Below are 27,724 nucleotides of genomic sequence, written 5' to 3'. Positions count from 1 at the left end.
AGTATTTATGTAGTATGAATGTAGCATGTATGTAGTATGTAGTATGAATGTAGCATGTATGTAGTATGCATGTTGTATGTATGTAGCATGTAATTTTTTTTTTTTTTTTTTTTTTTACATTTAACACATTAGCCGGATGATGGGACTACTACTGTCCCATCATTGGCTAATGTGTCAATCACTGTCATGGTAGCAGGCATCGCCCGATGGGACTTGTAGTCCCATCGGACGATGCCTGCACAGCCCCCCGGCAGGCCGGCACAGCCCCCCGGCAGGCCGGCACAGCCCCCCGGAGCCTGCACAGCCCCCCGGCAGGCCGGCACAGCCCCCTGGAGCCTGCACAGACCACCGGCAGGCCGGCACAGACCACCGGAGCCTGCACAGACCCCCTGGCAGGCCGGCACAGCCCCCCGAAAGGCCCGTACAGACCCCAGAGAGGCTGTACAAGGGCAGGAAAGGGTTTTTCTTATTCCGATACCGGAAGTCCCATAGACTTGAATGGGACTTCCGGTATCGGAATCGGCGATACCGATACTTTTTTAAAGATCGGCCGATACCATCCGATACGATACTTTGAAGTATCGGACGGTATCGCTCAACTCTAGTCATGAGGGCATTTTTCGTCACCTGTAAGAGCAGCTTCCTTGTCTGTTTTATTTACGTATGCATTTCCAAGGATGTGGGTGTCTGTTTTTGGTGGTCTTTGATTTACAAAAGGATCATAAATTTGAGAATTCTTTGCCTTGCTGCACAATTTCTCTGAGAACATATGCATGTTGTAAGGGCTTGTTCTATGAATGAACCATTCCCCTCAGGTGATCTGAGTGCAGTGTGATGTTCCACACGGACCCATAGACTTATATGGGTGCGTGTGATTTTTTTCACATGCTGAATCAAGAAAAACATAATCGCAGATGTGAACTGCCCCATAGGTTAACATTGGGGCGACTTGAATACGATTTTTTTTTATCGGATTACAGTCGTCCAATTGCATCGCAAGTGGGAATGAAACCTAATATTGTAAATTATTAGAAGGATTATTATTGTGCTACTAACACTCTGTTTTTTGCATCACAACTTTGTTGCTTAATTATATATAATATTGTTACAATCCGGTGTTTTTTTTAGTCGATGTGTTATATTGGCTTTATGAGGGCTCATTCACACACTCGTATTTTCGGTCCTTCTTACCAATATTATTCAAAGGAGCAGTGCAGATGAGCGATTTATTTCACTGACAGAATCTGCTTGTGAAAAACTTGCAGCATGCACCAGCTTCCTCCATACGTCGGATGAGACTCACCCATTCAAGTCTATGGGTTCATAAAAAATAAAAATAAATCGGATGTCCTATGGAGCCAAAGTATTTCATCCAATTTTTATGGATACATTGCCAATATGTAATACAGTCACTTATTGAATTGACACACCCTTTGGCCATGTGCACATGATTAGTAGTTGGTCAGTATTTTACAAAAGTATTTATAAGCCAAAAATCAGAAGTGAAACAATCAGAGGAATAGTATAATAGAAACACGTCACCAATTCTATATTTATCACCGGCTCCTGGTTTTGACCCACAAATACTGATGTAAAATTCTGACCAAATACTGAGCATGTGCACATGGCCTTAGTGAATGAGGTGTTTTTAGTTGGAAGGTTCGGACAAACTTTTCAGTTATGATTAAGAATTCACCGACTAAGATTTGGAATGCGTACTGGTCTCTACATAGTTTTTTTTGTGGGGATTGTAAATCTGTTTGAATAAAACTATTAGCTCCATTCATGAAAGCTTTATTCCAGTATTCTAGTGTAAAAAGTTTTGAAAGTCACAAAATTTAGGCAAAACTTGAGGCTACTCTAAAATTTTGTGACTTTTGACTTTCTCACTCCATTTTTGTGCAGCTCGGACAAAGTGGGTAGAGCTGGGGTGAGACGACAGCGTGGTGACCACCATTCATCACATTCATGAACAACGCTGATCTTGATGAATTGGAGCCTATGATTTTACATTTTTGGATCCTTTGGATGAGTGCTGGGTATAACTTCTTTGCAGGACCAAATAACAGGACTGGCTGCCTGCTTCATTCCATGCACCATCTGAGAAACAGATCTTGGGACTATTCATTTTACTGAGGGGTCAGCAGAGCATAGCTCTGTCAACTGAATAGTGGATGTGACCGGGTATTACATAACCACCCTCTATTGATTGAAGAAAATAAGAATGTGCAATACCTGGCAACTATTAAGATGACAGAGCTATGCAGCTCCGCCACTCAGCAGAGCCAGATGCCGCTCTCACTCTGAACAGCTATCAGTGTAGGTGTTAGATGTTGCACCCCCACATATCACATATTTTTGACCTATCCAGACGCTACGCCATTAATATAACCGTTCCGGACAACCACTTTTACATTAAATATTTTGCATATAATTTACCTTATTTATTAGTAAAGATATGGGAGCCTATCACCTCAGAGTCTTCCTGTGCTCCTTGATCTTGTATATTAGCTTTTAGATACTATATGCATAAATGTGGCTATAATTTCTATATTTTGTTCTTTTGTTTGTTTTCTAAAGGTATAGCACTGATGAGTAATCCAGTTACCCAGGAAAAAATAGTTGAGGAGCAAGCGCTCAGTACTCTCATTCACCTTCTAAAATCTCACAGCTCTTTGAAAATTAAGGTAGACAATCATGTTAGTTATCAATATTTTTTGATTGTTTCTGTTTTGTACTAAAGAAGTCAATTTTGACCTACTGTATGTTATTTATCCATTCATTCATATGGACAGGTTGAAGTGGCCTGTACTCTTGCTTGTATCGTTCTGAGAAATACAGCTCTACAGTGTCATTTGTACAATGATGGATTTACGTTTACTGATGTCATTGATCTCCTTTATTCATCTGATAAGGTATTTATTTTTCATTGAGATTTGGATGTTTTTTGTAGACACTTTTATCATGTTCTTGTGGCAGATTGCTGTTTTACTGCACCTCTGTTGTCACTATTAGGTTCAATAGGCATCCCAATATTCATATAACCTTTGCATTGTGTTTTTTTAACTGTTAACCCCTTTACCCCCAAGGGTGGCTTGCATGTTAATGACCAGGCCAATTTTTACAATTCTGACCACTGTCCTTTTATGAGGTAATAACTCTGGAACGCTTTGATGGATCCTGGTGATTCTGTCATTATTTTCTCATGACATATTGTACTTCATGTTAGTGGTAAAATTTCATTCATATAACTTGCATTTATTTGTGAAAAAAATAGAAATTTGGTGAAAATTTAGCAATTTTTCAAATTTGAATTTTCATGCCTTTAAATCACAGAGATATGTCACACAAAATACTTAATAAGTAACATTTCCCATATGTCTACTTTACATCAGCACAATTTTGGAACCAAAATTTGATTTTGTTAGGAAGTTATAAGGGTTAAAAGTTGACCAGTGATTTCTCATTTTTACATCAATATTTACAAAACCATTTTTTTAACCCCTTCACTACCAAGGGTGGTTTGCACGTTAACTCCCGGGTCAATTTTTACAATTCTGACCACTGTCCTTTTATGAGGCCATAACTCTGGAACGCTTCCATGGATCCTGGTGATTCTGACATTGTTTTCTCGTGACATATTGTACTTCATGTTAGTGGTAAAATTTCATTCATATAACTTGCGTTTATTTGTAAAAAAAAATGGAAATTTGGCGAAAATTTTGAAAATTTCGCAATTTTCCACCTTTGAATTTTTATCCCCTTAAATCACAGAGATATGGCACACAAAAAACTTAAGTAACATTTCCCACATATTTACTTTACATCAGCACAATTTTGGAACCAAATTTTTTTTTTTGTTAGGAAGTTATAAGGGTTAAAAGTTGACCAGCGACTTCTCAATTTTGCAACACCATTTTATTTTTACGGACCACATCACATTTGAAGCCACTTTGAGGGGTCTATATAATAGAAAATACCCAAAAGTGACACCATTCTAATAACTGCACCCCTTAAGGTGCTCAAAACCACATTCAAGGAGTTTATTAACCCTTCAAGTGCTTCACAGGAATTTTTTGAATATTTAAAAAAAAAATGAACATTTAACTTTTTTTCACAAAAAAAATACTTCAGGTTCAATTTTTTTTATTTTACCAAGGGTAACAGGAGAAATTGGACTGCAAAAATTATTGTGCAATTTGTCCTGAGTACGCTGATACCTGATATGTGGGGGGGAACCATTGTTTCGGCGCATGGCAGAGCTCAGAAGGGAAGGAGCGCCGTTTGACTTTTACAATGCAAAATTGGCTGGAATTAAGATCGGACGCCATGTCACGTTTGGAGAGCCCCTGATGTACCTAAACAGTGGAAACTCCCCAAAAGTGACCCCATTTTGGAAACTAGACCCCCCAAGGAACTTATCTAGATATGTGGTGAGAACTTTGACCCCACAAAGGCTTCACAGAAGTTTATAACGTTCAGCGGTACAATTAAAAAATCATATTTTTTCCACAAAATGATCTTTTCACCCCCAATTTTTATTTTCCCAAGGGGAACAGGACCCTAAAAGTTATTGTGCAATTTGTCCTGAGTACGCTGATACCCCATATTTGGGGGTATACCACTATTTGGGCGCATGGCAGAGCTCAGAAGGGAAGCAGCGCCATTTGACGATTTTGGCTGGAATTGAGATCGGACACCATGTCGCGTTTGGAAAGCCCCTGATGTACCAAAACAGTGGAATCCCCCCACAAATGACAGCATTTTGGAAACTAGACCCCCCAAGGAACTTATCTAGATGTGTGGTGAGCACTTTGAACCCCCAAGGGCTTCACAGAAGTTTATAACGCCCGGGCGTGAAAATAAAAAAATCATTTTTTTTTCCACAAAAATGATATTTTTGCCCCCAATTTTTTATTTACCTAAGGGCAACAGGAGAAATTGGCCCCCAAAAGTTGTTTTGCAAATTGTCCTGAGTAGGCTGATACCCCATATGTTTGGGCGCATGGCAGAGCTTGGAAGGGAACGACCACCATTTGACTTTTTCAACGCAGAATTGGCTGGAATTGAGATCAGACGCCATGTTGCGTTTGGAGAGCACCTGATGTGCCCAAACAGTGGAAACTCCCCAATTATAACTCCAACCCTAACCCCAACACACCCCTAACCCTAACTCTAGCCCTAACCCTAGCCCTAGCCCTAACCCTAATGGAAAAATGGAAATAAATACATTTTTTTAATTTTATTATTTTTCCCTAACTAAGGGGGTGATAACGGGGGGTTTGATTTACTATTTATGGTGGTATTTATATTTGGCAGCTGTCACACGCTAAAAGACGCTTTTTATTGTAAAAATAGTTTTTGCATCACCACATATTGAGAGCTATGATTTGTCCATATTTTGACCCACTGAGTCATGTGAGGTCTTATTTTTTGCGGGACCAGTTGACGTTTTTATTGGTACCATTTTCGGGCACGTGACATTTTTTCATCACTTTTTATTTTGTTTTTTGGGATGCAGAATTTGCAAAAAACAGCGTTTCATGAATTTCTTTTGGGGGTGCGTTTACGCCGTTCCGCGTGCGATAAAATTGATAAAGCGGTTTTCTTCTTCGGGTCAGTACGGTTACAGCGATACCCCATTTATGTCTTTTTTTATGTTTTGGCGCTTTTATGCAATGAAAACAATTTTATATAAAAAATAATTATTTTTGCATCGCTTTATTCTGTGAGCTATAACTTTTTTATTTTTTCGCTGATGATGCTGTGTGGCAGCTCGTTTTTTGCGGGACAAGATGACGTTTTCAGCGGTACCATGGATATTTATATGCATCTTTTTGGTCGCGCGCTATTGCACTTTTTGTTTGGTGGTATGATAATAAATCATTTTTTGCTTCGTTTTTTATTTTTATTTTTTAAGGGGTTCGCTTAAGGGGTTAACTAATGGGACAGTTTTATAGGGCGGGTCGTTACGGACGCGACAATACCAAATATGTGTACTTTTATTGTTTGTTTGTTTTTATTTCCAAAAAATTTATTTATTGGGGAATATTTTTTTTTTCTTGAATTTATTTAGCGATTTTTTTAAAATTATTTTTAAACTTTTTTTTTTTTTTTACTTTATTACAATGTCCCAGCGGGGACAAAACTGTCCTGTGACAGATCGCTGATCTGTCACATCAGAGATCGCTGTGACAGATCAGCAATCTGTCACAGGCAGTGTGCAGGTTTCCTCCTTGCCTGCGCTTTGCAGGCACTGAGGAAGCCAGCTCCCTACAGGCCCCCGGAGGTCCCCGCCACCATATTGGATCCGGGGACCTGCAGGAAAGGAGACCCCCGCAGCAGTGCTGCACATTGCGCTGCTGTGGGGGGCTCAGGGAAGCACGGAGGGAGCCCCCTCCCTGCCGATGCTTCCCTGTAACCCCCGGTACACCGCAATTGTGTTTGATCGCGGTGTACAAGGGGTTAACGTGTCGGGGGCGGTCCGTGACCGCCCTTGACACATTGTGCCGGGTGTCAGCTATGATAATTAGCTGACACCCGGCCGCGATAAGCGGCGCTCACCACGTGGGCGCCGCTTATCGCTATGATGTAATATTCCATCCATGGTAATTAGGGCCCAGGGCACATGGATGGAATATTACGTCCAATGAAGGAAAGGGGTTAAGGACCACATCACATTTGAAGTCACTTTGAGGGGTCTATATGATAGAATATACCCAAAAGTGACACCATTCTAAAAACTGCACCCCTCAAGGTACTCAAAACCACATTCGAAAAGTTTATTAACCCTTTAGGTGCTTCACAGGAATTTTTGGAATGTTGAAAACAATGAACATTTAACTTTTTTCACAAAATATTTAATTCAGATCCAATTTGTTTTATTTTACCAAGGGTAACAGGAGAAAGTGGACCCCAAAAGTTGTTGTACAATTTCTACTGACTACACTGATATCTCATATATGCAGGTAAACCACTATTTGGTCGCATTGCAGAGCTCGGAACGGAAGGAGCGCCATTTGACTTTTCAATGCAAAATTGGCTGGAATTGAGATCGGACGCCATGTCACGTTTGGAGAGCCCCTGATGTGCCTAAATAGTGGAAACCCCCCAAAAGTGATACCATTTTGGAAAGTAGTCCCTGTAAGGAACTTATCTAGATGTGTGGTGAGCACTTTGAACCCCCAAGTGCTTCACAAAAGTTTATAATGTAGAGCCGTAAAAATAAAAAATAATAATTTTCACAAAAATAAACTTTCTGTCCCCAATTATTTATTTCCCCAAGGGTAACAGAAGAAATTGGACTCCAAAAGTGATTGTGCAATTGAGTATGCTGATCCCCTATATGTGGGGGCAAGCCACTGTTTGGGCGCATGGCAGCGCTTGGAAGGGAAGGAGTGCCGTTTGACTTTTAAATGCAGAATTGGCTGGAATTGAGATCAGACGCCATGTCACATTTGGAGAGCCCCTTATGTGCCTAAACAGTGGAAACCCCCCAATTCTAACTCCAACCCTAACCCCAACACACACCTAACCCTAATCCCAACCATAACCATAATCCAACCCTAACCCTAATCCCAACCGTAACCGTAATCCTAACTTTAGCCACAACCCTAACACTAACTTTAGCCTCAACCTTAACCCTAACTTTAGCCCCAACCCTAACTTTCACCCCAACCCTAACCCTAGTCCTAACCCTAATGGGAACATGGAAATAAATACTTTTTTCATTTTATTATTTTTCCCTAACTAAAGGAGTGATAAAGGGGGGTTTGAATTACTATTTATAGCTGGTTTTTATGTTTTGCAGCTATCACACACTAAAAGACGCTTTTTATTACAAAAAAGTTTTTGCATCACCACATTTTGAGAGCTATAATTTTTCCATATTTTGGCCCACAGAGTCATGTGAGGTCTTGTTTTTTGCAGGACAAGTTGACGTTTTTATTGGTACCATTTTTGGGCACATGATGTTTTTGGACCGCCTTGTATTCCGATTTTTGGGAGGCAGAATGAATAAAAACCAGCAATTCAGAAATTTCTTTTTTTGGGGGTGTGAGAATCATGTGGGAATAGTGGATGAGGGCAGGTATATCTCGCCCAGATACCTTTCCTATGTGGCCTAGTCTGGTCAGTATCGCACCAGGTTACTAATGAATAATGGGAGGCGGATATATATGGTTGTGTGAGTGTCTCAGCCTGGGAACACAGAGAGCCTGTCTGTGTGAGAGACACGTGAGTGAAAGCAGTGCCCAGTGCAACTGTGGTTTGGCTGGACGGGAGAAGCCCGCCAGTTGGTAGTTAGGTTGTACCTTGTTTAGTTAGTGCCGGACAGGCAAGGATTTGTTTTATTTCCTTTATGCATTGCTTTCACCGTTAATAAACCTGACCCAGTGTCAGTTATACCCGAATCCCAGCTCTGCGCCTGAGTTTCATGCTGAACGCACGTGACCTTTGACCCCAGCAAAGGCGATCCCGGAGTGTGTTATCACATTGTGGTGGAGAACGCGGGCATCACGTTGCAAGCATTAGCATGGAGGACGTGGTGAAAGCGCTGGTACAGTCCACCGCCGTCCAGCAAGAAGCTAATCAGGTGATGATGGCCCAGCTGAAGGAGTTGGGGGACATGACAGCTGCCGATCGTTCGCTTCTCCAGCAGGTGGTGCAGCGCCTGGCAAGTCTACATGAGGTTAACCTGGAAGCCGAGTCGAGAGTGATTCACGTGAGTCGGTACTGGCAGAAGATGACGACCGAAGATGACGTCGAGGCATACCTGACCACGTTTGAACGGATGGCGGTGCGAGAAAAATGGCCGAAGGCACGATGGGCCGGCCAGATTGCCCCGTTTCTTTCCGGTGAGGCCCACAAGGCTTATTATGACTTAGAGCCTGAAGCTGCGCAGGACTTTGACAAACTGAACGCCGAGATCTTGGCCCGGCTGGGAGTGACAACCGCTGTCCGTGCACAGAGAGTGCATCAATGATCTTATCAGCCGGATAAACCACCGCGGTCACAGATGTTTGACCTGATCCACGTGACGAAGAAGTGGCTACAACCCGAGGGGTTGACAGCGCCAGAGATAATCCAGAGTTGTCATGGACAAGTACCTGAAAGCTCTACCGCCAGCCCTTAGGAAGTGGGTAAGCCATGGAAATCCTACGATGGCAGATCAACTGGTGGATCTGGTTGAACGTTACTCCATGGCGGAAGGACTCCGAGACGACGCTACCCCACCTCGTTCTTCATCGTCTCCACGTGGAACCGGTAAGATTGTTCCAGGGGGTAGGGGAGATGGAAAAATCCCTAAGACAGTGGGGGAGGAAAATGGGACTGCCTGCACTGCGAGGCTGAGAGTAACGAACTATGGTCTAAGCAAGGGGCCCATTAGGTGTTTCCGCTGCCAAGAGATGGGACACATTGTTGCGAACTGTCCGCTCACTACTGAACCCCTGCAGTGCGACGTCACAGACTCTAAAAACCGCATGTCTATGGTTGCACGGGTAGTGAGTGTGAATGCTGGTCAAAAGGAGGTGGAAAAACACTTGTGTGATTTAACTGTTGATGGAAAAAATGTGGTGGCATTGTTAGACTCGGGAAGTGTGGTGACTCTGATGAAGGCCAGGCTGGTGTCAGCCCCGACTGGACCATCAGACAAATTTTCTGTAACGTGTGTGCATGGAGACACCTGTACCTGTTCGTACCTCACCACGGTCATATGCATTACTACTTCCTATGGGTCTGTGCAACATAAAGTGGGACTCGTCCCGGCGTTATTGCATGATGTTATCCTAGGCCGGGATTTTTCCCACTTCTGGCAATTGTGGGAGAATCAGTTGATACCCCAGGGTAATAGTGTACATGATTCTTCTCCCAGGGCGCTTGTGGGTCCCGAACCCCTGGAAGAGGTCTCCCCGGAAGACTCGGGGGAAGAGTCTGCTGGAAATGACCTGCAGTTCCCGTTTTCAGTCATGGCGGGTGATACGGAGGAGACCGGGGAAGAGGAGGAGGCCGACAGCCGTCCACCTCCCCGTTTGCCGGATTTAGAAGTTCAGAAAGATGACTTCCAAAGCGAGCAAATAAAGGATCCTACCCTTTCTCAGGCTAGGACAAATGTAAAAGTGATAAATGGGGTACCCATAGAACCTGGCTCTAGGCTGGCATATCTTTACATGGTTCTGGAGAATGATTTACTCTATCAGATAGAGAAAAAGGGGGAAGACACGGTGCAACTATTAGTCATGCCAAAACCCTACTGGCGGCAGGTGCTGGACCTGGCCCACGGACATGTGATGGGAGGTCACCTCGGAGTCCAGAAAACCACCGAAAGGATATTACACTGTTTTGTTTGGCCAGGCATGCATCACGATATTCGTGTATTTTGTGAGTCTTGTCCTGACTGCCAAGCCTCCGCACCTAAGCCCCGGTTCTGTAGCCCTTTGGTACCCCTACCTATTATTGAAGTCCCGTTTGAGAGGATTGGGATGGATTTAGTTGGGCCCCTTCCACGGTCTGCAAGTGGACACCAACATATCCTGGTCTTCTTGGATTATGCCACTTGTTACCCGGAGGCCATCCCTTTGCGTAACACGGCCACCAAGACGATTGCCAAGGAACTGATGCACGTGTTTAGTCGGGTCGGTATACCAAAACAGATACTCACCGACCAGGGGACCCCCTTTATGTCCAGGGTAATGAAGGAGCTCTGCCGATTGTTACAAATCGAACCTTTACGCACATCCGTGTATCATCCTCAAACAGACGGGTTGGTCGAACGGTTCAATAAAACTCTGAAGCAGATGCTGAGAAAGGTGATAGACAAGGATGGGAAGAACTGGGACTATTTACTTCCGTATTTTCTTTTTGCCATCAGGGAAGTACCCCAGTCTTCCACGGGATTCTCGCCTTTCGAGTTATTGTACGCCCGACGTCCTCGCGGACTGTTAGACGTTGCAAAAGAAACCTGGGAGGGTCAGGTCACTCCATTTAAAACGGTGATAGATCACGTCACACAAATGCAGGGCCGTATTGCGGCTGTTATGCCTATTGTGAAAGAACACATGATGCAGGCTCAAGGAGTCCAAAAAAGAATCTATGATAGGGGCGCCAAGATCCGTACGTTTGCACCCGGAGATAGGGTGTTGATCCTGGTCCCCATGGTGGACAGTAAGTTCCTGGCAAAGTGGCAGGGCCCCTTTGAGATTAAGGAAAGAGTTGGTGAAGTAAACTACAAAGTATACCAGGCAGGTAAACGGAAACCTGAACAGATTTATCATGTAAATCTGATAAAACCCTGGAAAGATCGGTCTGCCTTGTCAGCGGAGCTGGCCCGTCCCGTCTGCTCGCATACTGTACCGGAGGTACGGGTTGCAGAGACTCTCTCGGAGCGGCAAAAGACTGAGGTCAGGCAGTTTCTACTTCACAACCAAAAGTTTTTCTCAGAAAAACCCGGGCAGACTACGCTAATGAAACATGACATCGTAACGGAACCTGGTGTCACAGTTCACGTAAAACCCTACTGAATCCCGGAAGCGCGCCGTGAAGCCGCTTCCCGAGAAGGGAAGGCAATGTTAGAGTTAGGAGTCATTGAGGAATCGCACAGTGCTTGGTCCAGCCCGATTGTGCTAATTCCTAAACCGGACGGCACCATCCGGTTCTGCAATGACTTCAGGAAACTGAATGCGGTCTCAAAATTTGATGCCTACCCTATGCCCCGGGTCGACAAGTTAATAGATCGGTTAGGAAAAGCCCGGTATATTACGACCCTAGATCTAACAAAGGGGTATTGGCAGATCCCTCTGGCTGAGGCTGCCAGAGAAAAGACAGCATTTGCTACGCCGTAAGGATTAATTCAGTATGTGTATATGCCGTTTGGACTGCACGGAGCACCGGCAACCTTCCAGAGACTGATGGATCGAGTCCTGAGGCCACATAGGCGGTACGCTTTGGCCTATTTAGATGACATTGTCATTTACAGCTTGGACTGGGAGAGTCATCTCCAGAAAGTACAAGCTGTGATTGACGACCTGTGGGAGGCAGGTCTAACCGCGAACCCCAAGAAATATCACATCGGGCTAGAAGAAGCCCGGTATTTGGGGTATGTAATTGGGAGGGGTATTGTTAAACCCCAGCTCGATAAGATTCAGGCGGTTCAGGACTGGCCGCAACCTGTCAACAAGAAGCAGGTGCAAGCCTTTCTGAAGATCGCCGGCTATTATCGCCGGTTCATACCCAATTTTGCAGCCATCGCTACCCCCCTGACAGATCTTACAAAAGGGAAAGACTCCGTCATGATTAAATGGAGTTTAGCGGCTGAAGAAGCCTTCCATAGCCTAAAACGGGCACTTTGCTCTCAACCAGTACTGGTGACTCCGAACTTCTGCATTGAGTTTGTGGTACAAACGGATGCCTCTGATACCGGTATCGGGACCGTACTGTCACAAGTGAGGGACGGAGTGGAACACCCAGTCCTCTATCTCAGCAGGAGCTGAACAAACATGAGCAAAAGTATGCAGTCGTAGAAAAAGAGTGCCTAGCCATTAAGTGGGCTCTAGAGGCCCTCAAATATTACCTGGTGGGCCGAAAGTTCAGGCTGATCACTGACCATGCCCCTCTCAAGTGGATGCACTTGAACAAGGAACAGAATAGCCGGGTGACCCGGTAGTTCCTTGCCCTGCAGGCCTACACTTTTACGGTGGAGCACCGCCCAGGGGTACAGATGGGGAATGCAGATGCCCTGTCCCGAGTGCACTGTTTGGCGGGTGTCATTGCTCAACCGGAGTGGTCTGAGCAGAGGGGGGATATGTGAGAATCATGTGGGAATAGTGGATGAGGGCAGGTATATCTCGCCCAGATACCTTTCCTATGTGGCCTAGTCTGGTCAGTATCGCACCTGGTTACTAATGAATAATGGGAGGCGGATATAAAAGGATGCCAGGTGGTTGTATGAGTGTCTCAGCCTGGGAACACAGAGAGCCTGTCTGTGTGAGAGACACGTGAGTGAAAGCAGTGCTCACTGCAACTGTGGTTTGGCTGGACGGGAGAAGCCCGCCAGTTGGTAGTTAGGTTGTACCTTGTTTAGTTAGTGCCGGACAGGCAAGGATTTTTTTAATGTTTTATTTCCTTTATGCATTGCTTTCACCGTTAATAAACCTGGCCCAGTGTCAGTTATACCCGAATCCCAGCTCTGCGCCTGAGTTTCATGCTGAACGCACGTGACCTTTGACCCCAGCAAAGGCGATCCCGGAGTGTGTTATCACAGTGGGGCATTTATACCGTTTCACATGTGGTAAAATTGATAAGGTAATTTTATTCTTCGAGTCAGTACGATGACAGCGATACCTCATTTATGTCTTTTTTTATGTTTTGATGCTTTTATACAATAAAACCTATTTTATATAAAAAATAATTATTTTTGCATCCCTTTATTCTAAGAGCTATAACTTTTTTTTTTTCTGGTGATGGAGCTATATGATGGCTTGTTTTTTGCGAGACAAGATGACATTTTCAGTGGCACCACATTTATTTATATCTGTCTTTTTGATCGCGTGTTATTCCTTGTTTTGTTCGGTGGTATGATGATAAAGCATTGGTTTTTTGCCTTTTTTTTTAATGGTGTTTACTAAAGGCGTTAACTTGCGGGACAGTTTTATAAGTCGAGTCATTACGGACGCGGCAATACTAAATATGTGCACTTTAATTGTTTAGATTTTTTTATTTAAATATTTATTGATGTAATAAATATTGAGAGTTTATTATTTTGTATTATTTTTTAAAATATTTTTACAATTATTTTAATTTTTTTAAAATTTAATTCTTACTTTTACATTTTGTCCGACTATTAGACACTGCATGCTATATCAGCGCTGCAGCTTCTGTTCACTGACCTGTGAGACTTCCTGACATGCACTGTGCATGACAGGAAGTTTCACAGCTCTGGAGACCCAGATGTCGTCATGACTACATCGAGTCTCCATGTCAGCGATCGGGATCCTGCGGGGATCTCCAATCCAACGGCAGAGGGGCTGTCACAGCTGACAGCCCCTCTGCCTGCTCCTGGAATGCTGCAATCATGTTTGATTGCAGTGTTCCGGGGATTAAACCGCTCCTGGCACTTAGTGCCGGGTGACAGCTGTGAGGATCATCTGACACCCGGTTGCGATCAGCCGCGCTCTCTCCGTGAGCGCGGCTGATTGCTCATGACTTACTATTCCGTCCATGGTTATAGGAGCCCAGGGCACATGGACAGAATAGTACGTCAGAGGTCAGAAAAGGGTTAAAAGTATATTCTGAGCAAAGTAGAGAATAATTCTGTATGCACTCCTCCCAGCTCCTGTTAAAGTGTTAACAGGTTTCACGGATGCCACGGCGCAAAGAATGAGAAGGCAGTGGTACTTATCCAACTACTTATTTGATTAACTGCAATATATATGTACTTAGCGCCTTGCCACAATACCAATGTAAAGAAATGAACAGCGGCAATACAGTGAATTATAACAAGTTAAGAGCATGATAATACAGCTAAAACAGGGTATGTACACAATATTATTTTCACTGCTGCTCTTTATTCACAACTAAGCAACTATTGTAATCAGTAACATCTTGGTCCTAATTTTTCGACCTATGGTGCATCACTATTACTAATGGACCTGTCGCCGTCACCACTCCCCAACAATATGATGTACCATAGAGGCCTCATCGGGGATCTATGTTACTCTCCATTAGACAGCAAGTTCTGTATCGATGGGTCACTTCCATATCGATGGGTCAGGTGGATGTTGCAACTCTAAGTCTATGAGAGCCAGAACAAAGCTCCCTTGACTTACATTGAGAGCTTGTGACTGTTACCTCTGACTTCTGGTCAGTCTAAAGTAGCAGTGAGAAGTTGGTGGTGTGAGACTAAGGGCAGGGAACTTAGATTAGTAATTCCACTCCAGCGGCGCTGAAATAAAAGAATCTCTGGAATGGTGCTTTAAAGCTTTGTGTTATCCCTTTCTTGAGCCCCTTCACAACTTCACACCAGATAAATTGGCTCTGGTCTTTCATATGCTTAGAAATGATCCCCCGCTCCATTGTGCTATCATTAGATGCTCCTTTTATTGAAATAAGAAATAGTGAAAAAATGATGAAGGAGCCAAATGTGCTATGTGCTACAAGTCTTTACTCTCTTCTCCATATAATACAGAGTGAATAAAGTGAGACTGAAGCTTTTACATAGTGATTTCGCTAGTGCATTTACAGTTTCTCTTTTTCTAAATAAGCATTAAAAAATAATTTTATGTGTAATATATTTCAGGATATTTGTTTAAAAGCAGGCTATGCATTGGCTCTTTTTGCTTACAACAATACATTGCAACAATTCTACATTTTGGAGAACGGTGGCATTGAAATTTCGATTTATGAACCTTTTTTGCAATCTGAAATTGAGGCCCACAGAGCATTATCTGCATTTCAGGTAACTATAGAACAAACTCAAATTAATAGTATACATTTAATTTAAAGATTTCTTGGGGAGTGAGATGATTCTAGCTATTCATTTAGCAATCTTCCTTATTGGTACTGTTTACTGTAAAATATGATGAGTACATATATAAAAGTATATGGTTTGGCAAACAGAAAAGTGAGGCTTGACTAAGATATGGCCTAAGGGGCCCTGTTTATGACATGATTTGGAGTGACTGTAGTTTAAACTGACAGGGAACAGAAAGTGTTAGTCTATGTACACACGTTGCGGATTTGTCATATTTCCACAGCATTTTTTCCACGCGGAAATGCTATAAATCCGCAATGTATTATTAAAGCAATGTTAATCAATGAAATTCCTGAATTGTGCACATGCTGCGGATATTTCCATCCTTATTTGCAGTTTTATTTTCCACAGTATGTCAATTGTTTTTGCGGATCTGCAGCTTTTCTGCACCCATTGACCTCCATTGAGTCCCCCAGATCCGCAGCAAATCCGCAGGTGTAAAAAGGTTTGTGGATTTGCTGCAGATGTGCTGCCAAAAATGCTGCAGAAAAGGAAGTGATGTCAGAAGGAGGAATACTGTAGTGTGTGGGCAGAGAATATGTGTGAGCAGAGAATATGTGCGTGTCTGTTTGCATGTGTCTGTGGGTATCTGTGTGTGTGCGCGGGTGTCTGCGTGTGTGTGCAGCTGTGTGTGGCTGTGTGCTGTAATGCTACCGCCGGTACTGTTGGTCACAGTGCTGCGGGATCATGCTAGCAGATATCAGTGTGATCCCGCAGCTGACTGTGACCCGCAAGGGTGACCTGCGATAAAAAAGCTGTCATGGGCCGATGAGACTGCTGCTCCCATCAGGCCATTGTCACGTGCCGCGTCCTGTGTGACACGGCCAGTGGGCCGGTAACTAATACAACAGGACACGGCACGTGCAATTGTCCAGTGTGACACGGCCCGCAGGCCGGTAACTAATACAACAAGACACAAGGGATAGGGAAACATTTACAACGGTGGGCCCTGCGATAGGGAACGGGGAAGTGGAGACCTCCTGCACTCCCTTGAGTCAGTGCCCCTAACACTCCTGACGTCCCCTATGCTGGTTCCGCACCGGGCGCCGATCACGAACCTGTCGCCCTAGCACACCCTACACCTATTCCTTACTAGGGAGCTGGGTGGTGCAGGCACTGGCCCCACTGCTGTACTAACACCCACATGAGGAAAAGTGACAAACAGGGAAACACTTATCTTTGCTCTGATGCACTTGCTCCAGGCAACAGAGTCCAACACCTGAGTGCATCTTCCTCCCACCGTGTCCAACACCTGGGTGCACTGTCCAGCAACGGAGTCCGACACCTGAGTGCAGCTTTCCAGCCACGGAGTCCAGCATCTGAGTGCAGCTTCCAGCAAAAGAGTCCAGCAACTGAGTGCAGCTCTACACCATAGCTGCGACTCCACCATGCTTTACACGAACTCCTCGCTGACACCATAGCTGCCACTCCAGGACTCTGACTGAGTTGTCCTGGACTCTTCGCTGCTCCAAGGCTGCACTATGGTGCTAACAGTCTACCACCTGTGTGCAGCTGTCCAGAAACAGAGTCCAGCATATGAGTCCAGCTGTCCAGCATCTTGAGTCCAGCTTTCCAGCAACCGAGTCCAGCATCATGAGTGCAGCTCTACACCATAGCTGCCACTCCACCAAGCCATGCAAAAACTCCTTGCTGACACCATAGCTGCAACTCCACCAAGCCATGCCAGCCTTCCTCGCAGACACCATAGCTGCCACTCCAGGACTCTCAATGAGCTGCCCGGGACTCTCCTTCAGCTCCATCCTTCACCTAGCATGGTTGGAAAAGACTAACAATATCACCAACGTAAGTCAGAACAACTGACACACCTTTATTGAGAAAACACACCTGTTTGTGATTCCTGTGCAATTACACTAACCACCACCGGGGGAAAACTATCTCTAAAAACACCAGTGCAATGACCATACTGGCCACCGGGGCAAAACTATCTCTAAGCACAAAGCTTAGAGAGAGGAAAAAAAATGGTTGCCAGTGCTGTTATCTGACATGATCCCGCATGGATCATGACTGTACCCTCCCCTTAATGAGGGGCCTCTGGACCCTTAAGACAGCTCCCCATGAGGGTACCACCTACAGCGGAGACGCCTATACCCAGAGTTCACCCCAGCAACTACCTGCACGTCAGGTTTATGACAAACGCACCGCTGGTATTGGCAATATAAGTTCTGGAGGCACCACACATCTGCAAAGCGCCGTCCTGGGGAACAAGTTATATATGTGCAAGTTTGATATGAGCTGGAAAGACTCCTCAACATACTCCCACTAGATGTTTTTTTTTGTGGGATCCATACACACTCGTTCACACACAGGTCCGGACCTGAATGTTTATTGCCACACATTCATTTGTCAATAATCAGTGAACTCTCTCTGGGATTGACAACAGAGGCGTCCCCCTGTGTCACCACACTCACACCCCCACACTCCACCAAGGGGTACACCACCCCCCAACCCTTTACACCACGAAGTCTGCGCCTCCCAGGGTTGGCTAATGATGAGGGTTGAGATTTGCCCCTACTCCCCTGCAGCACACCTGCTGCTCACACCGGTGAGGGAGGGGCCTGGGATATGGAGGAAAAATACGCTCCCTGGTCGCCTTCCTCCACACGACCAGGATGGGGCGGCTACTTCGGTGGTATGGAAGATTTGGTGTGAGCCCCACGGACTATAACACCAGTCTGCTCACTACCGGGATGTACCCCTTCACCTCGGGGAACCCCAGACAGCACCATGGGGACACCAACTCCTCCCACCTGTCTGGGTGCGTCCACCTGTATGAGCAAGTCCCGCTCCCCAGCAGCGACTCTAGGGGCTTCATTGCCAGCTGCTGTTTGATTTTCCGGTTGAGTCAGAGGGAAGGCCCCAGACCCCGATTACTGCTGCTGGAACTGCTTACTCACCATGCAGCTCCTCACTCACCTCAGTGAGGGTCAGCAGCAAATGCTCACAGGTCTGAACATGGCCCGAGGCTCACCAGAAAAAAAATGTAAGGTTGGTGATAATGTCACGTGCCCCATCCTGTGTGACACGGCCAGCGGGCTGGTAACTAATACTGTCATGGTCACGTGTGTCAGGTCGCAGATGATGCCGCAAGGCGAACCCATAACACACGTGACCCTGGATACACCGCCTCCAGTGGGGCGAATTTAAATAATAAAACGTGCAGGTGGATACGCCGCCTCCACCTGGCGAATTTAGGTATTACACGTTATACATACAATAATCAGATAATAATGGGGGAACCTGGGAAACTTTAACAATGGTGGGCCCTGCGATAGGGAATGGGGACATGGAGACCTCCTAAGCTCCCCTGAGCCAGTGTCCCTGCACTCCTTACATTCCCTAAACAGGCTCCGCACCTGTCGCCGCACGCGTACCTTAATGCCCTTGCTCACCCTGACCCTAAACCCTCACTAGGGAATGGGTCGGTGCAGAGACTAATCCCACCACTGCACTAATAACACACATGAGGAAAGAGACAATACAGGGGAAACACCACTTAGCTTTGCTCTGTTGCGTGCGCTCCTAGCAACAGAGCCCACCACCTGCGTGCGTCTTCTCCTCCACCCGGATCCATCACCATAACAGGATCCTTCACCTTAGTGCAGCCTTGGAGCAGAGACCAACACCAGTTGCAGCTGCTTAGTACCAGAGTCCCAAGGAAGTGTTCAGCTTCTGCCACGAAGTCAAGCATGCTTGAGTCCAGCTCAGCGGCCAAGTCCCACATAGTGAGTGCCACTCTCCATAGTAGCCACTCCACCAGACCATGCAGACACTTCCCGCTGACTCCATCACTGTGACCCCACCACGCCATGCCAGCCCTGCGACCAGACACACGTGATCATGACAAATACAACAGGACACGGCACGTGTAATTGTCCAGTGTGATGCGGCCCGCAGGCCGGTAACTAATACAACAAGACACAAGGGATAGGGAAACATTTACAATGGTGGGCCCTGCGATAGGGAACGGGGAAGTGGAGACCTCCTGCACTCCCTTGAGTCAGTGCCCCTAACACTCCTGACGTCCCCTATGCTGGTTCCGCACCGGGCGCCGATCACGAACCTGTTGCCCTAGCACACCCTACACCTATTCCTTATTAGGGAGCTGAGTGGTGCAGGCACTGGCCACACCGCTGTACTAACACCAACATGAGGAAAAGTGACAAACAGGGAAACATTTGGCATTGCTCTGATGCACTTGCTCCAGGCAACAGAGTCCAATACCTGAGTGCATCTTCCTCCTAGCGTGTCCAACACCTGGGTGCACTGTCCTGCAATGGAGTCCAGCACCTGAGTGCAGCTTTCCAGCCACGGAGTCCAGCATCTGAGTGCAGCTTCCAGCAAGAGAGTCCAGCAACTGAGTGCAGCTCTATACCATAGCTGCCACTCCACCAAGCTTTGCAAGAAATTTTCACTGACACCAATAGCTGCCACTCCACCATGCTTTACACGAACTCCTCACTGACACCATAGCTGCCACTCCAGGACTCTGACTGAGTTGTCCTGGACTCTTCTCAGCACCATAGTGCAGCCTTGGAGCAAACAGAGTCCACTACCTGCGTGCAGCTGTCCAGAAACCGAGTCCAGCATATGAGTCCAGCTTTCCAGCAAAAGAGTCCAGCATCATGAGTGCAGCTCTACACCATAGCTGCCACCCCACCAAGCCATGCAAAAACTCCTTGCTGACACCATAGCTGCAACTCCACTAAGCCATGCCAGTCCTCGCAGACACCATAGCTGCCACTCCAGGACTCTCAATGAGCTGCCTGGGACTCTCCTTCAGCTCCATCCTTCACCCAGCATGGTTGGAAAAGACTAACAATATCACCAACGTGAGTCAGAACAACTGACACACCTTTTTGAGAAAACACACCTGTTAGTGATTCCTGTGCAATTACACTAACCACCACCGGGGGAAAACTATCTCTAAAAACACCAGTGCAATGACCATACTGGCCACTGGGCCAAAACTATCTCTAAGCACAAAGCTTAGAGAGAGGAATAAAAAGGTTACCAGTGCTCTTATCTGACATGATCCCGCATGGATCATGACAGCTATGCTGCTGATGAGAGAGTAGTATCATCTGCCGGCGCCTGTGCTCACAGTTGGAAAAAAAAACTAAAATTACATGCACATTCACATAAAATAAAAACCCATTATATTCACCTCACACCAAATCCCCGATGCCCTCGTCTCCTAGAAATAATGTAAAATAATAAACCAACATATACTCCCTGTCCTCCGTAGTCCAGATAATCCAGATTGTCCCACGGCAATGTCACATGTAGAACAGTCGCATCGGGAGATGTGACCGCTCCACTCGGCCTTCAACGATACACTGACAGGAGGTAATCTCTCCCACAATGTATCAGCTGATCAGCTCTGGTGCTGTCACTTGCGGCAAAACTGCATGGGAAAGTTTTCACACAGCGGTAGTGCAGTAAGTGAGTGCACTGGAGCTGATGTACTCCGGTTAACTCTCACGGCAGTGCAGTGATACACTGCGGGAGATATTGCCTCCTGTCAGTGTATCGCCAGAGGCCGGGTAGAGCAATCGTGGGACACTCGGTAAATGGACTACGCCGGACAGGGAGCATTATATGTTGGTTTATTTTATTTCTCTTACAGGAGATCGAGGGCTTTGGTGGTATAGGCGATGCAGTAAGTATGGTTAATTAAGATTCAATAAAGGAGTCTGTGTGATTATTTCAAATATAGGACTTTATTCTGGCTGTGTGTTTATTTACCATGTAACTATAGATCGATTAGTAATGGATAGGTGTCTTATAGACATCAACCCCACAAATATGAATCCAAGAAAAAAGAAAGAAAAGAACTGGCACACCAACCAGTATAAAAAAATACAAAAACTTTATGACTAAGGGTGCTTTCAGCGCACCAGAAACACATCAGGTTGTTTTCACACTTTAATATGGCTTAATTAGCTGAATAACGTTTTTGTATTTTTTTTATATGGGTTGGTGTGCTGGTTCATTTCTTTCTTTTTTCTTGGATCCTTGCTGTGCTCACCAGCAAAACGTGCACCCACCTGTGTAGGATCGGACCCAGCCCAGTGAGGTTTCCTTGTGGATATGTCAAAAGCTCCCAGACCTCTTTCTCACTCACAAATATGAACCCCACTTGCCACCACTACAGAGCAAGTGGGAAGAGCGAGGCTAAGTGCCAGAATTGGTGCCTCTATAAGATGCGCCATTTCTGGGGTGGCTGAGATCTGATGTTTTTAGCCTGGGGGGTGCCAATATCCATGGCCCCTTCCCAGGCTATTAATATCAGCCCGCAGCTGTCTGCCTAGCCTTTGCTGGTTCATTTTTATAGGGGTACCCCATGTCAATTTATTTCTAGGGTTCGCCTGTAAAATAGCCAATAAAGGCTAAGCAAACATCTTTGAGTTGATCTTAATAGCCTGGGAACCTTTATGGCTATTGGCTCCTTCCCAGAATATTAACATCAGCACTCAGCAATCGGCTTTCCCTCTGCTGGTTATGAAAATTATGCGGGAGCCCATGCAATTTTTTTCTTTGAAATTTTTTGAAAAATAAACAGATATTGCGTTTCACGAAGATTTTGTGTGTGTGTGTCGTTTATTTAACTCTTTATGCACTGTTTTATTAATGAGGGTATTTGGCTGACACTTTTTCATTACTAAACCTCAGACTTAGTACTGCATACATACACACATATATATTAATATATATATATATATTTATATATATATACTACTCAAAAAAATAAAGGAAACACTTAAACAACAGAATATAACTGCAAGTAAATCAAACTTCTGTGAAATCAAACTGTCCACTTAGGAAGCAACACTGATTGACAATCAATTTAACATCTTTTTGTGCAAATGGAATAGACAACAGATTATTATTATTATTTATTATAGCGCCCCATTTATTCCATGACGCTTTACATGTGAGGAGGGGTATACATAATAAATACAAGTACAGTAATCTTAAACAATGCAAGTCACGACTGATACAGGATGAGAGAGGACCCTCCCCGCGAGGGCTGACAATCTACAAGGGATGGGTGAGGATACCGTAGGCGAGGGTAGAGCTGGTCGTGCAGCGGTTTGGTGGATCAGTGGTTACTGCAGGTTGTAGGCTTGTCGGAAGAGGTAGGTCTTCAGGTTCTTTTTGAAGGTTTCCATGGTAGGCGAGAGTCTGATATGTTGTGGTAAAGAGTTCCAGAGTAGGGGGGATGCGCGGGAGAAATCTTGTAAGCGATTGTGAGAAGAGGAGATAAGAGGAGAGTAGAGAAGGAGATCTTTTGAGGATCGGAGGTTGCATGCAGGGAAGTACCGGGAGACGAGGTCACAGATGTATGGAGTACTCATGTTGTGGATGGCTTTGTATGTCATGGTTAGGGTTTTGAACTGGAGTCTTTGGGTAATGGGGAGTGTTATGATTCGGTAACCGAGGAGGATAGTCCTATGCCAGTTGGCAAACCGTTGGGCCTTCTCCTGAGAATGAGACAACTTATCCACTACTTGATCCCAAATCTGCTGCATTATCTCTACCACAGAATCTACACCTGGACAGGACGTAGCCTCCACCTGCACTGAAGAAAACCGAGGGTGAAACCCAAAGTTGCAGAAAAAAGGAGACATCAAAGTGGCAGAACTAGCCCTATTATTTAGAGCAAATTCAGCCAAGGGCAAAAAAGAGACCCAGTCATCTTGATCAACAAAACATCTCAAGTAGGTTTCCAAAGTCTGGTTTGCTCTCTGTCTGCCCATTGGTCTGAGGATGAAACACAGAGGAGAAGGACAACTGAATTCCCAGTTTAGAAGAAAAAGTTCTCCAAAATCTGGAAACAAACTGGACTCCTCTGTCAGACACAATGTTCTAAGGAATGTAAGCGAAGCACCTGTTATAAAAACAAGGGCACCAACTCGAAAGAGGATGGTAACTTCGGCAATGGTACAAGATGGACCATCTTGGAGAATCTATCACAGATCACCCAGATAACAGTCATTCTCTGAGAGACAGGGAGGTCGGAAATAAAATCCATTGAGATATGGGTTCATGGCCTCCTGGACACCGGCAGTGGCATTAACAATCCACTAGAATGAGAATAGGGCTTGAACCTAGAACAAGTCCCACAGGACTGCACAAACTTCCTGACATCACGAGATAAGGCAGGCCACCAAAATGACTGGCTCACCAAATCTCTGGTACCAAAAATACCCGAATGACCAGCCAACGCGGAGCAATAAATTTCAGACATCACTCTTCTCCTCCATTGGTCAGGGATATACAATTTCCCCATAGGGCATCGTTCAGGTTTGTCCTCCTGAAATTCCTCCAAGGCAAGTCTCAAATCAGGTGAAATAGCGGGAAGAACCACACCCTCATTTAGAATGGTAGTGGGCCCAGTCACATCAAGAGAATCCACAAAGAAACTCCTAGAGAGGGCATCCGCCTTAATATTCTTAGTGCCCCGAAGAAAGGAGACCACAAAATTAAAATGTGTGAAAAACCAGGTCCACCTAGCCTGTCTAGGATTCAATCCCTTGGCTGATTCAAGATAGATAAAGTTCTTGTGGTCGGTGAGGACCACAACTTGATGTCTGGCTTTCTCCAACCAATGTCGCCCACTTCATAGCCAACAATTCCCTATTCCCCACATCATGATTATGTTCAGATGGGGAAAATTTTCGAGAAAAGAAGGCACAAGGTTTCATCTTAGAGGTTACCGGATCTCTTTGAGACAAAACGGCTCCTGCACTAATCTCAGAAGCATCTATCTCCACCTGAAATCGGAGAGAAACATCAGGTTGCCGTAGAACAGGAGCAGAAGTGAATCTCCGCTTAAGCTCCTGAAACGCCGAAACTGCTTCTGGAGACCAATTCACCACATCAGCGTCCTTTTTGGTCAAATCCGTCAGTGGTTTCACAATACCAGAAAAATTACTTATGAATTTACAGTAAAAATTAGCAAAACCCAAAAATTTCTGGAGAGCCTTCAAGGAAGTGGGCGGAACCCAATCATAAATGGCCTGGACCTTAACCGGGTCCATTTCAATAGCAGACAGGGACAAAATTAATCCCAAAAAACAATTTTTTTGTACGCCAAAGAGACATTTCGATCCCTTAACATACAGAGCATTTTCTCTCAAAATCCGGAAAACAATCCGAACATGTTCCACATGAGAATCCCAATCATTGGAAAAAATCAAATTATAGTCCAAATAAATGCTCAAAGACTTGTCCACATAATCCCGGAAAATATCGTTCATGAAAGATTGGAAGACGGAAGGGGCATTAGTGAGCCCAAAAGGCATCACTAGGTACTCAAAATGCCCCTCAGGAGTAGTAGACGCCGTCTTCCATTCATCACCGTGCTTGATGCGAATAAGATCATACGCCCCCTAAGGTCAAGCTTGGTAAACCAACTAGCACCTTTCACTCTGGAGAATAAATCAGAAATCAGGGATAACGGATACTGATATGTAACAGTGATTTTATTAAGGAGACGTTAATCAATACATGGCCTTAATGAGCCATCTTTCTTGGCCACAAAGAAAAAGCCGGCTCCTAAAGGTGAAGAGGACGGTCTGATATGACCCTTTTCCGATGACTCCTTGATATAAGATCGCATAGCATCATGTTCAGGTACAGATAAATTGAAAAGCCGACCCTTGTGAAATTTACAACCGGGCACTAACTCGGTCGCGCAATCATAACCCCAAGCTGTTCAACACGATTGGACAATTGCTTAGTCTCCATTACAGAAAAAAATCCTCCTATGGCCCCCAGAGAAAAAGAGAAAAAAATATATAAAAAATTCTGACACTTTTTTTTATACAATTCTTTCCTTCTTTAGAGTACCCTAGGATCTATAGTGTGGGCTGGTGATTCTGTTATGTTTCAGTAATCGAGGAGGATAGCCGGGGCATAGGCTAGGCAACCAGAACACCAGAAAGGTTGGTAACTAAGCGGACTGCAGACCCCTGAACTGACAGCACAACTAGAATTAGCTGTGAGACGTACATACAATGCCCTAGACGCCTCGGCACAGCCAAAGAGTTAACTAAGCCTAAAGAAAGAAAGGGAAAAGCTAAATTGCCCCAGAGTAGAACCGCAAAGGAATAGACAGCCCCCAAACATATATTGCCGGTGAGACAAGATGAAGCACAAACACAGGCAGAAAATAGAGTAAGCAAATGATGGGGCCCAAACTGTCTAGAGAGAACAGAACAGGAAAGAATACTGTCTGCAATCACGCAAAAAACCCTAAGAAAAATCCAACACATCTGATATGCAAAAATACTGAGGCCACACGACCTGTCCCCCACTAGATCAGAATTCTGGTGTGAACTGGAAGCAAAACAAACGATACTGATATACCAGGGGATTAGAAATACTGAACAAACTGACATGAGCTGAAGCATATGGAACGGGGTCCAGCACAGGTCCCCGCAGGAAACAAGGCTGAACACACAACAGCAAAGCAGAAATCAGAGTAAGGCAAAAATAGACAAATTACTTATCTGAAGGATGCAAGACCAAGCAGGGAACAAACAGACTTCCATAGTGCACAGGAAGAAACAAAATCACCAGCAACAATTGAGGAAAGTTTGCTCACTTATAGCTTCCCAGTCTGTAACACCTGATCTCCAATCATCTTCAGGTGATTGACCTGTGTCAGCTAGACCAACTTCATTACCCGTTGCAACCACCAGAGGGAGCCCAAACTCAGTAGCCAGGTCAAACGTGTTCACAACAGGGGAGCCAGTGCAGGGATTGACAGAGAGGAGAGGCCAGGGAATATCAGGGGGACATGTGGATTGGTCGGGCAGCAGAGTTTAGAATATATTGGAGGGGTGCGAGAGTCTTAGAGGGGAGGCCACAGAGCAGGATGTTGCAGTAGTCAAGGCAGGAGATGATGAGGGCATGGACTAAGGTTTTTGCAGATTCTTGGTTGAGGAATGTACGGATCCGTGATTTGTTTTTGAGTTGAAGTCGGCAGGAAGTGGAAAGGGCTTGGATATGTGGTTTGAAAGAGAGGTCAGTGTCAAAGATAACCCCAAGGCAGCGAGCTTGTGGGACTGGAGAGAGTGGGCAGCCATTTACTTTAATGGATAGGTCCATTGGGGGGTCGCGTGAGATGGGGGAAAGATGATGAATTCTGTTTTGTCCATATTAAGTTTTAGAAAGAAGAAGGGGAAGGATGAAATAGCAGACGGACATTGAGGGATTATGTTTAGTAAGGAGGTGATATCTGGTCCAGAGATGTACAGTTGTGGCCAAAAGTATTGACACCCCTGCAATTCTGTCAAATAATACTCAGTTTCTTCCTGAAAATGATTGCAAACACAAATTCTTTGGTATTATTATCTTCATTTAATTTGTCTTAAATGAAAAAACACAAAAGAGAATGAAGCAAAAAGCAAAAAAGATCTGTGTGTCATCAGCGTAGAGGTGATACTGAAAGCCATGAGATTCTAGGAGCTGTCCGAAGTGTAAATGGAGAAGTGCAGGGGTCCTAGGACTGAACCCTGTGTGACTCCGATGGATAGGAGGCATGGTGATGAGGTGGTGTGCGAGTGGGAGATGCTGAATGTCCGGTCTGTTAGGTATGATGCGATCCATGATAGGGCCAAGTCTGTGATACCAAGAGATGAGAGGGTCTGTAGTAATAGGGGATGGTCCAATGTGTCAAAGGCAGTGGACAGGTCCAGGAGGAGGAGGACAGTAGTGTCGCTTGGCCTTGGCGGATAATAGGTCATTGGTGAACTTAGGGCAGTTTCAGTGGAGTGGTGTGGCCGGAAGCCAGATTGTAAGCGGTCAAGGAGGGAGCATGAAGAGAGGTGGGCGGACAGTTCAAGATGGACGCACTGTTCCAGTAGTTTTGAGGCATAGGGGAGAAGTGATATAGGGCGATAGCTAGATACAGATGATGGGTCAAGAGAGGGGTTTTTGAGGATAGGTGTGATTGAGGCATGTCTAAAGCTTGAGGGGAAAACACCAGTTGTTAGTGATAGGTTGAAGAGATGGGTTAGGGTTGGGATGAAGAAAGTGGTGAGGTTTGGGATGAAGTGGAATGGGATCAGGTCAAGTGCACAGGTAGTGAGATGTGATCTTAGAGTAGAGTGGAGAGTAAATGGAAACAGATGGAAATTATTGGCAATTATCAAGACACACTCAATA

The 27,724-nt window shown here is 45.1% G+C and overlaps 1 long non-coding RNA gene across 1 annotated transcript; it reads left to right on the top strand.

Moving 5' to 3' along the window:
* The first annotated feature begins 2,586 nt into the window (after positions 1–2,586).
* On the top strand, positions 2,587–15,428 carry LOC141057364 (uncharacterized). The gene is made up of 3 exons (XR_012222032.1): positions 2,587–2,687; positions 2,796–2,915; positions 15,293–15,428. It is a non-coding gene; the product is annotated as an uncharacterized lncRNA (long non-coding RNA).
* Positions 15,429–27,724: the final 12,296 nt, after the last annotated feature.

This window comes from Dendrobates tinctorius, unplaced genomic scaffold, assembly GCF_039654945.1.
Source record: "Dendrobates tinctorius isolate UK_male_01 unplaced genomic scaffold, ASM3965494v1 ptg000204l, whole genome shotgun sequence".
NCBI classification, from domain to species: Eukaryota; Metazoa; Chordata; class Amphibia; order Anura; family Dendrobatidae; genus Dendrobates; species Dendrobates tinctorius.
Note: the sequence above shows the minus strand (reverse complement) of the source record. Positions and strands in the feature narration are given on the sequence as shown.